At 32.3% G+C, this 10,393-nt stretch overlaps 1 protein-coding gene and 1 long non-coding RNA gene across 2 annotated transcripts in view; both read right to left on the bottom strand.

Annotated features, from left to right (window-relative positions):
* Positions 1-10,393, bottom strand: part of LOC115875729 (neurogenic differentiation factor 6-B-like) — a 17,378-nt gene that overhangs the window by 2,386 nt on the left and 4,599 nt on the right. The window lies entirely within an intron of this gene.
* Positions 1,967-5,734, bottom strand: LOC115875731. The gene is made up of 4 exons (XR_004049046.1): positions 5,713-5,734; positions 3,581-3,677; positions 3,373-3,497; positions 1,967-2,081 (listed from the first exon to the last, which is right to left on the bottom strand). It is a non-coding gene; the product is annotated as an uncharacterized LOC115875731 (long non-coding RNA).

Here is a 10,393-nt window from a genome sequence, read left to right on the forward strand (position 1 = left end):
GAATAGTAAAAATGGCGCCCACTTTTGATGGATCCATTCAAATTATGTTTAACAGTATTGCTTCGCAGTGTTTGTGAATTTTGTGTTTTTCAAGTAATTTTTACTGTTTTTCTTTGCAAAGGAACTGTTTAAAGTATTTTTGAATATCTAAGACGATTAGCCAGTGTTTAGTTTGCATAAAGGTGGATCATTGATATTTATACCCAAATTGATATTTCGGCGGTAAGTAACTTTTACGTATTTTTTAGGTTTAACAGTGGTGTACCTAATTTAAGTTTTAAGGAGGTCCTTACAAAAAAGCATTTTTGAAAATAAAATTATACCTATACGATTTTTACGGACTTCAAATTTTGAATTCTCATGTACTATTCGTACAATAAAGAAATAATTATATTATATTATATTACATTATAACGATCTGGTCATCGAAACTGCGTGGTTTGGATTTTAACGTGTACGACAGTGATGTGGATTGATGTAGCTTAAGAAAAAAATCAAATGCACTAAAAAGAGATAGAAGTTGGGTTGTGACATTTCTTCTATGCGGTATTGCCGGATTTTGCATCAAAATTTCAAACCGCACTAGGGTTGTTGCATCTAGGGTTGGAACTTTATTTTTCACAATTAGTTACTCATTTTACTATAGCTGTAATAGATCATATTTAGCTTAGATATATTATCTCAATTTCAGTAGTATGTATACATGAAAGTGTCTTTAAAATAGTTTATTTTTTTCTACACACATTTTCCTACAAACGTAAAAACCGGCAACACTGTACTCTGCTTTTTATTTTGTCTCTCTGTCTGTTAACCGATCATTTATATTTATCTCTGTCGCATGCATTAAAATCCAGGCCACGCAGATTAAGGGACCAGACAGATATTTAGTGTATTATAAATAAAAAATTAGATTTAAATTACGTTTTACGATTGCTGATAAAAAGCAGCACGCCACTTGTAGACCGAAACATAAACGAAACTAAACATAGTTGTCATATTTATTTATTTATTTTTTTTTCATTTCTTTTTAACTTATATAAAAGTGTTAAAGTATGTATGCTTGTAAACAAATTTAATAGTGTTTTATGAATCGTCTCCCCTTTAGTTAGATGTTTTTGATGTAGACAACAAAACAGGCATGCAATAAAATCTGCACAATTACACAATTTTTCCATTATTTCCGTAAATATCTAAAGAGCCGTCTACACGTAACATTTTACCTGATCATTCAAAACGTATCAAATAAAACCATATGTGTAAACGAAAAAAAAAACGACGTTTTACTTGAACTGAATTAAGATGGAAGACTATAATCTAGAGAAATGACTTGATCATTCAGTTTTACAACAAAACTTTCGCCTACACTGAAAAAAATATAAGTAGATAAAAAAAATAATATGAATATATTACAGTCTCTTTAATAAGTAGTGACTCATAAAATTTAATATTTCAGTTACAAAATATTGTAACTGAAAATTATTGTTTAGAGACTTGACGTTATTGATTTTCACAATTAGCTTTGCGTGTTTATAAATGAAATTTAAACGATAAATACAATTTTGTAGTAAAATTCTATATTATTTTTCTTCTTTTCAAATTCACTAAACACAATGCTATAATTAATAAAACTCAAGTAAAACTTCAAGTGTGTGCTCTAGTTTTAAATCCGTCTTACCTAACGGGACAAAGACTGAATACCTACTACAAAACTACAGTCAGATCACTAGAGGGTTTTCCCTTTTAACTGACAGGTAAAGCGTTATATACAGGGCTTAACGAAAAATTTGTTCGTTTTTTTTAACTGTAAAGCGATACAAAGTTTTAACTTACGTGCGGCGGCGGCTGAGGCACGTATTGAGCTCTGGCTGGGCAGCACTTTGTGGCTTACAGTGGAAGAGACGGATGATCTTGATCCTTGTTGCCTAGTCAGGATTTCCACCCAATGATCAGCTTCCTCTAACGACTCTGACAGATGACAATACGTTTGTCGATCATAGGAGCGCTAATATCAAAGGCGTTTTTTACTCCGTCCGTGTCTTCTAAGCGGGTGACTATAAGACCGTGGAAAGGAATAATTTTCCCTTAGGAAAAAAAACCGTAGTAACAAATAAAGTATGATAATAAATAATTAGAATAGAAAAAAAAGCAATTATTGTTTTTTTTTCTATTCTGATTCCATATTTCAAATATACAATTGAAAAAAATTACGAGACCAAGGGGTTTCGATTTAAAATAAAGTTTTAACATGGTAGCGATTTTCTTTCAAGCAACCAAAGCCGTCTATTAAAAAAAAAAACGATTTTTCATAACTTGTACATCGTTAGAATGGCAATGAATTTATCTATTTAGATTTGCAAATCTCTAATATGGCGTCTGTAAGAAAAACAAAGTTGATGATAGTGGTCAAAAGACGAAACGCCGGATGACAAAACTGAAAACACCGTTGTGTGTAGATTAGGGAAAAGTGACAATGAAATTTTGCTTTTAGTTTTATTTTAGCCTTATCAAATGGCCGTTTTAAGCCAGAAAAATAAAATAAAAATTAAAATCTTCAATTTTAATTTTTTCTCGAATATCTACGAAACTACCTGAATTTTAAATGTTTCTAAACGGCATATCAATGCACAACTTTGCCATAATTTAACTATCCTCGTATCTTCTCTAGTTTTCGAGATATCAAGTTTCGAGTTACCCTGTATACATATTATACCATATAATAGAAAAAAGCGTCAAACGGGGCGGGGAATGACGATCGATAATAATTTTGGGGAGGTTAAGCTCTAGACGTCATTTACTTAGCCCGTACCCCTCTTTATTTTTTATTGGCGCTTACTGCCAGTTGGTCTAAAGAAGGTTGTAACTAATTTTTATATTGAGTAAAAATAAAAAAATTTAAATGGTAAGTTAAAATTAATAAAAATTATGGCTTAATTTTATGGAAATAGATTTGTGTGCCTGGAACTAGAATTAGTGTTTATTTTTGTTAGTTTGTTGTCAACTTTTATGTCAATTTTTATGTCAAAAGTTTTATGTCAATTTTTAGTAAAATACATCTAGAGATTGAAAACAGCCAAAATTATCATTGATTGTTATTCCCCAGCCGTCTTTGACACCGTTATTTTCGATCATACGGTATAATTACCTACTACTGAAAATTTGTTTGTTTATTTTTCATGTTATTAGTTTGGGAACGATCGCACGATGCATAAGTAACCATTTTCGAAGCTTATTACTTAGATTTACAGTAAGCTTCTGTAATTTAAGACCTGATGCAATGGTTTTCCTGATTTATATACTGTGTATAAAACCAATAATAAAATATACAAGAAATTATATTAAATAATCACAAAAAAACGCAAAATTAAAGCTTACCTCATAGATAAAGGCACTTAACCTATGACTGACTGAGAGTATAACTAATGTGGTGGGAAATAATACAAAAATTCTGTCGTGATGATTTGATCCAACTGCTACACTTCCCATGTAGATGATCTCACCTAGCAAAGAAAGAAGAATGTTCATATAATAACCATAAGAATATATCAATAAATTTGGGGCTAGGACAAGACGGGTATATTACCTAAACTTGTAAGACTAGGTCCTTCCCATCCCCTAACAGGACCAGTTAATACTTGTAGTTCAAGTTCCTTCTGTCTTCTAGTAGCTGTGCAAGTGGCCTAAATAATTAAGTCAAAACTAAGAACTGTAAGGCACATCAATAATTTATAATATTATTATATAAAACGATCCAAAATGATTGAAATGGTTGGCTATTGTGACTTTGCTCATTTGGTTGCCATCAGCTGTTATCACTAGCGCTAAAATAATCGAAATAGTAAATAATATGAGTAATTTTGAATGATAATTAACCTAGTTTTCCATAATAGTGATACTACTCAAAACGAGATGAGAAATAAATGTATTTGATCTGAAGTTTTTTTTTTAAAGTATAAAAATATAGGTTAGGTTATGTTCTTTTAATAAATTTTGACAATGAAATGCATATTATGTATCATAAATTAGTTTTATTCCAAAAAAATATTTGTTAAAAGGTATGTAATATAAAATATTATGCATTTGGAATCAGTAGTAATAAAATTAAAAATTTAGAAGGTAAATTTACCCTTATAATACGCGTATTATATTGTTAAATGTTCTTTTGCTAGTTCTGGTTAACAATATTTTGAAATCGTCCAACTATACGTTTTTAGTAGCGATGGAAAAAACCGATAAATTTCAATAATCGAGTATTCGAGGTTCAAGCGATTGCAATAACCGAGCGATCACTCGAGCGAAATATCGCTCGTATTTAAAAATACGGTTTTTTGTCCGTCGCTTGTTGTAAGTACTCGTTAACGCCAAGCAGTAAGTTACGTGCGCAGGGCACATATTCATTCAGTAATGAATGGCAAGTAGCAAGCGACGAGCGATTCGCTTGATCGCTTGATTTAGTTTTATTTCAAAGCATTGTCGATGTAGGTCGTAAAATGTTGTCCCTCAGATACGCAACGGATAAATATATATACGGCGTCGTATAAATTTGCTACCTGCAATGTATGTAGAAAATTCGCTCGGCTTTTTATCGAGTATGTCACATTAAAATCGGATTTCAATTTATTTCATTCTAGGATCGTTTGCGTTCGTCGCTCGTAATCCCGTCACTTGCATAGCTTCGTTCATAAGTAATCGAGCGATGTCGGTTATTTCAATATCGAGTACTCGAGCGAATCTTTCGCTCGTGTTAACCCATCACTAGTTTTTAGATATTTAATAAATTCTTAAACTCTGCTCAATAAAGGCAATTCTGAATTGAATAAAAGTTACTTCGCCGATTACATTCAATTTTTACCTTGTATTGAATACCGCGACAAAAATACATCATGTTAATATTCCTTTTTTATGTTGAACACTGTAGTTGTATTGAAAATAGTATATTTTACACTGAGAAATATGACGATTTGACAAATATCAAAGTTAAAACATTTAAAACTTACAAGAAGAAAAAGAAAAGTAATCTTAAAATCCTCTAACACAGTATTGCCAACTAGGGAATGCAATCCTGCACCAAAATCTCAAGAAAATACAAAAAATACATTTGGTCCTAAATGGTACAAAAGGCATTGTACGCTTTGCATAGGCCCAATTAGTCGTACTTGGTAAAAATTTCGATTTTTTAAAAATTGTAAATTTGCGGTAAAAAAGATTCTTAACCAAATTTTCCCACTCGTATAAAAAAACCTGTATACGAGAATTCGCTAAATATATTTTCGAAAACCACATTGCATCTTAATCACAATAGATGCATCTAATACCTGGTCCAAACCGCATCCCAAAATCTTTTTAGTTCAAGAGATATTCAACTTAAATTTACCCCTAAAATTTTGCTTGTCCGATAATTATGTCCGGCAGTTTATTTGACGAAATTGTCCACAGCAATTAGTTAAACGCTTTTCTTCACTTCTCTTATATTCGCCAGAAACATGCCAGAAAGAAATCTAACAATCCAAACCTTGTTTGTTCTCTAATTTATTTTTAATGGCTGCTGCAGGGGAATCCCCGGGTTCCGAGCGTCGACGCATCCGCTCCGAACGAAGCGGTTGACCTGATCGCGATCGATTCGGTTACCCAGTAGTAATGTGTCGATCCCGCGTATCCCGCACGGTAAATCCGCGGAATCTAACCATTGTTGATCGCTCTGGTACATGAACTTACAGCTATATCTTTATAAATACCGGATTTGACCGCTGGAGTGTCACCTTCTGTCCGGATGACACTCCTCCACGTGTCGTTCGAGTTCTCTTGTAACATTCCCGGAATATTTGTCCAGTCGGTTTGCTTAACATCGTGGTCAAGACTAAACACCTGACTTCTCGTTGCCCCTCTCGACTCCATATATTTCGTCAATTCATCCCTACATAATTCAAATATGTTTAATTGAAAGGATGCACATGATGTTTATTAAACAAATAAACATATTTAGGTCATAGATATCGATAAAAGAAATATATAGTTCGTCCAGCGAGAGGATATCTGATAGTTACAGTTGATATCTGTCATTTTAATTCAAGGGTAAATTGAATTTTCTGTAATTTGTATTATTAGATGTCATCTGTCGAAATCTTCCCTGATTCGTTGAACAGACCTTATTTTCTATTTTCAATTTTTGAAATGTCAAAGAAGGATCCTCAACCAAAGGATTTTTTGAACTTGACTATTGTTATGATGATAGCTTGTTGTCCAGCGATTATTGTAAATTTATACCATTATGTTCAGTGAAGTTCAAAAGAAGAAAAACATGGAATTTTACATCAAAATAATTGTAATGGTTTAAATTTCATTCGTAAACACGCAAAGATATTTGTGAAAATAGGATCGTTCGATAATAATCTTTAAATATCTCTTAAGCAATTTTGAAAAATTACATTATTTTGTGAAACTACGCAAAAATAGTAGATTTTTAAAGTCGCTTATTAAAGATGCTGTTTTTTTTTTCAATGTAGGCAAAACCAGGGGCGTATACAGGAATTTATTTTAGGGGGGGCCAAATCGAAAAAGTAATATATAATTGGCTTTTTAGGATCAATTTTTAACAAAAAAGCCTAATATTTAACACAATTTACTAATTTTTTAGTTTTTAGGGGGGTCCAGAGCCCCATGGGCCCCCCATCTGTATCCGCCGCTGGGCCAAAACGACAGTTTTGTGGTAAAATTGAATCTTTCCATCAGATCTCTAGAGGATCTTCCGTCTTAATGTAGTTAAGTCAAGTAAAACGGACCGATTTTTCATCTACCGGGTGCGTCTCAAGAGTGGCTCACCCCTATTAACTTTTTTATTTTTTAGATAAAACAACGATATTTAGTATGTTAGTATATGACATAAATTGGGATTGATTATTACTACAACTTTTCATTTTTAAATGACACCCTCGGTATTTTTTTACTTTATTCGATAGAAAATGACACTCTGAATCGAATGACATATCATATGTCAACTTTTGACATTTTAGCTATGGTTTATTTGGAATTGTAACATGCGGTTCATATAACGACAATTTGACCCAAAATACCAAGTGTGTGGTATCAAATTATTCGTAAAAATGTTTTTCCAAATATGCTAATGAGCCACCCTCGTTCCATTTGAAAAAATTGAGATATGATTAAAATACGATTTGGGCATCTTTTAACGGGCCAGGACAAGGCACTAAAAACATTGGACGATCAAATCTATTTTCCAAGGCTCCTTGGATTAAAAATTAGTTTTTAACACAGCCATGGCATTTAGATTGAAATTTAAAATAGAATTTGTTTTTGAGCGACTATGTCAAAAATTGACGTATGATATGTCATTCGATTCAGAGTGTCATTTTCTATCGAATAAAGTAAAAAAATACCGTGGGTGCCATTTAAAAATCAAAAGTTGTAGTCATTTCCGGTGAAACCGGAAGTGACCGAAAACAATTGAATACGTCAATCAATCCCAATTTATGTCATATACTAACATACTAAATCTCGTTGTTTTATCTGAAAAAATAAAAAAGTTATAGGGGTGAGCCACTTTTGAGACGCACCCGGTATACACAAGGTTTTATTTGATAGGTTTTGACTGAACAGGTAAGATTGACAGGTAAAAAGTTATATATAGACGTAGCTTTATATTTAAATGAGGTTTTATTTAATAAAAATTAAAATCGACTTTTTTAAATCCATAAAATGATGTTTTGGCTTTTCAATGGCTATTAATAGTAAAATAAAAACACTCTATCACCACAATAGACCAAAACACTTTTACTTTTACACTGGACGCGCGTTTCGGTAACCATGTCATCAGCAGATGATTAAAAATGTTGAGTTTTAATTATTGGTATTGTGGTGATTTAGTGTTTTATTTTGTTGTGTAACACCAAAGGTTCCAACCCCTCAACTGTAAGGCTATTAATAATTAAAGCAAAAAGGAAAATGCTATAGACAAATGCGTTACGAAGTGTGGGATCAAAATAAAATTATACGGAGAATTTCCTAAACATTAAAAAGCTATTTCGCCTTTACGATTGCTAGCCGTTGACAGGGCTAATAAATAGCATTGAAAATAGTTTTAATTGTATAAAAGCCAATAAAAATGTAAAACGGCTCACAGACGATAGAACATGTAGTACCATTAAAAATTTTTGGTCGACTAAAATCATATTCTGGCTGTATATCGATTGCTTAAAAAGCATGTAGTACAGTTTTTTTGGACGTACAAGTTTGAACGTGTGTAATTGTTGCTATTATATTTTAGTACTCCTCATTAAGTAAAGTCCACCCAATGAGCCAGGAAAGGTTTCGACAGATGACATCGAAAAATGACAGAAAACAATTTACGTGAGCAACCAGTTACGCCAAAACACCGGTTTCCGATAGATCACCGAAGTTAAGCGACGTTAGGCGATGCGAGCAGTTTGGATGGGCGACGGTTGTTCCATGGCAAGACTGTAAAATCTATTGACACATACTGCTCATTCACGCCGGTTAAAGATTGATTGAGAGCGGATATCTCGTGAGTAAGTGTTGATTAGACAATCGCCAAGTCGGTGGGTTATTGACAATGATATGGCCGAGGACCGCGGTTCGGATTCCGAGTAAACAAAGTAGGCCCCATCCAGATCAGCCTTAGTAGAAAAAGAAGACGTTAACTTAAAATACTTTTTGTATTATAGTACCAAAAATATGTTATTGAACTGAAATAAAATCTAATTTCTGATGAGCAATTTGCACCTTGTTTTAAAATAATCGCCCAATCGAGCATGTTTACAAATAAATGCATGAAACTATGAGAGATTTATAATGTGATACCTAGAATACAGGGGCTTTAATAATTAAGTTTCAAAAATAAACCTTCAACACTTTATATATTACTAAATTTTGAAAAATAACTTCAGAGTTGTTAATTAAAATACAACGCTGAAATGTAAAACAAATTTCCACGTCAAATTGTAATAAATTTACTGAAAAAAAATGAATAAAAAATGAAGCATACATTTTTATTTTTAAAGGCAAATAGGTCACAAGAAAACACTGTATCTTTTATTACATCTATTTTTGTCAAAGTATGACACACGGATTCTTTTTGTCGGGATTTACGATATGAAAATATCAATTTAGTATCGCTGGCTCTTTTTGCTTTGCTTATATTACTTTTAAAAATAGAAAAAATATGACTGATATTTTTAGAACATATTTTTAACATAACTAGAAATATATTGCGGAAATATTTGAGGTATTGCTATATAACATAATATTTCCTTCTTTGTTTAAAATAATCGGTCCTTTAGCAGCTTGGATTCGTTAAAAAATAGATCGTGCATGATAAAATTTATAAAAAGTAAGAACTATGAATATTATTTTTGATGCTTGATTATTTTAATGGTATTAAAAGAACGCATTCATTTTTTATTCAAAAGCTCTTAAAGTTGAGAGAAGAAATCATTGTTATATCAATGATTAGGACTATAATCTTACCAACGAAAGGATGCCTTACAGTGACAGTTGTTTTAGTCATTTTAATTCAAGGTAAATTGAATTTTCTGTCATTTTTTTGTCATTTATTGAAAAAAATTATACAAAAAATTAATTTTTAAATAAATTAGGTATGGAATTCCGCCATCTTGCGCAAATGCACGCTTATTACTTGTATGTAATAATTGATGTCCACTGCAAACTGTCGGTGACATATAGTTCAGTCATTGGGGATCAAAAAAGGCCTGCTTGGAAAAAAGTCCGAAAGTATTGAAAATTTGTAGGTTTATTGGTTTTGGGGTCCCTAACTAAAATCCATAAAATGCAGATTTCCAGACATGCCGCCGGCGCCGCCATCTTGCCAAGATGGCGCCCAAAATTGGTATTTTGAAAATATCTCGAAAATTATGTGTTTTTCGCAAACATTTGTGGAGAGCAAAATTAAAGAGAATAAAATTTCCTATAAAAATGGTTCTAGGAAAATTTTCGCTAAAGTCAACCGTTTATGCACAAAATTCCTGGACATTTTACAGTTTTGCGTAAAGTAAGTATGATATATGTATAATCGATTTTCCTAAATCAAATGTCGATTAGGGTTCACTAAAACTATTTTTAGTTTAGTTTCTTCAATTTTGTCATGAAACAGTGGCGTATCATTAATTTATAAATAATTGTCGTGCTAGACACATTCATTGCGAACTTATCACCAGGTAACGACCATTGGTCTGGTTGTACCAAAGATGCCGAAGAATGGGGTTGGAAGAAAACAAAAACAGGCATTACTCCAGTCACAACGTTGACAGATCCAGCTCCAAAATTCCTATTGGCATTTTTATCCTGTAAATGCAAAATCAACAACTGTGGTAAAGCCTGCGGATGCAGAAAAGCAGGATTAAAA

This window comes from Sitophilus oryzae, unplaced genomic scaffold, assembly GCF_002938485.1.
Source record: "Sitophilus oryzae breed Bouriz unplaced genomic scaffold, Soryzae_2.0 scaffold_1395_pilon_pilon, whole genome shotgun sequence".
Classification (NCBI taxonomy): Eukaryota; Metazoa; Arthropoda; class Insecta; order Coleoptera; family Curculionidae; genus Sitophilus; species Sitophilus oryzae.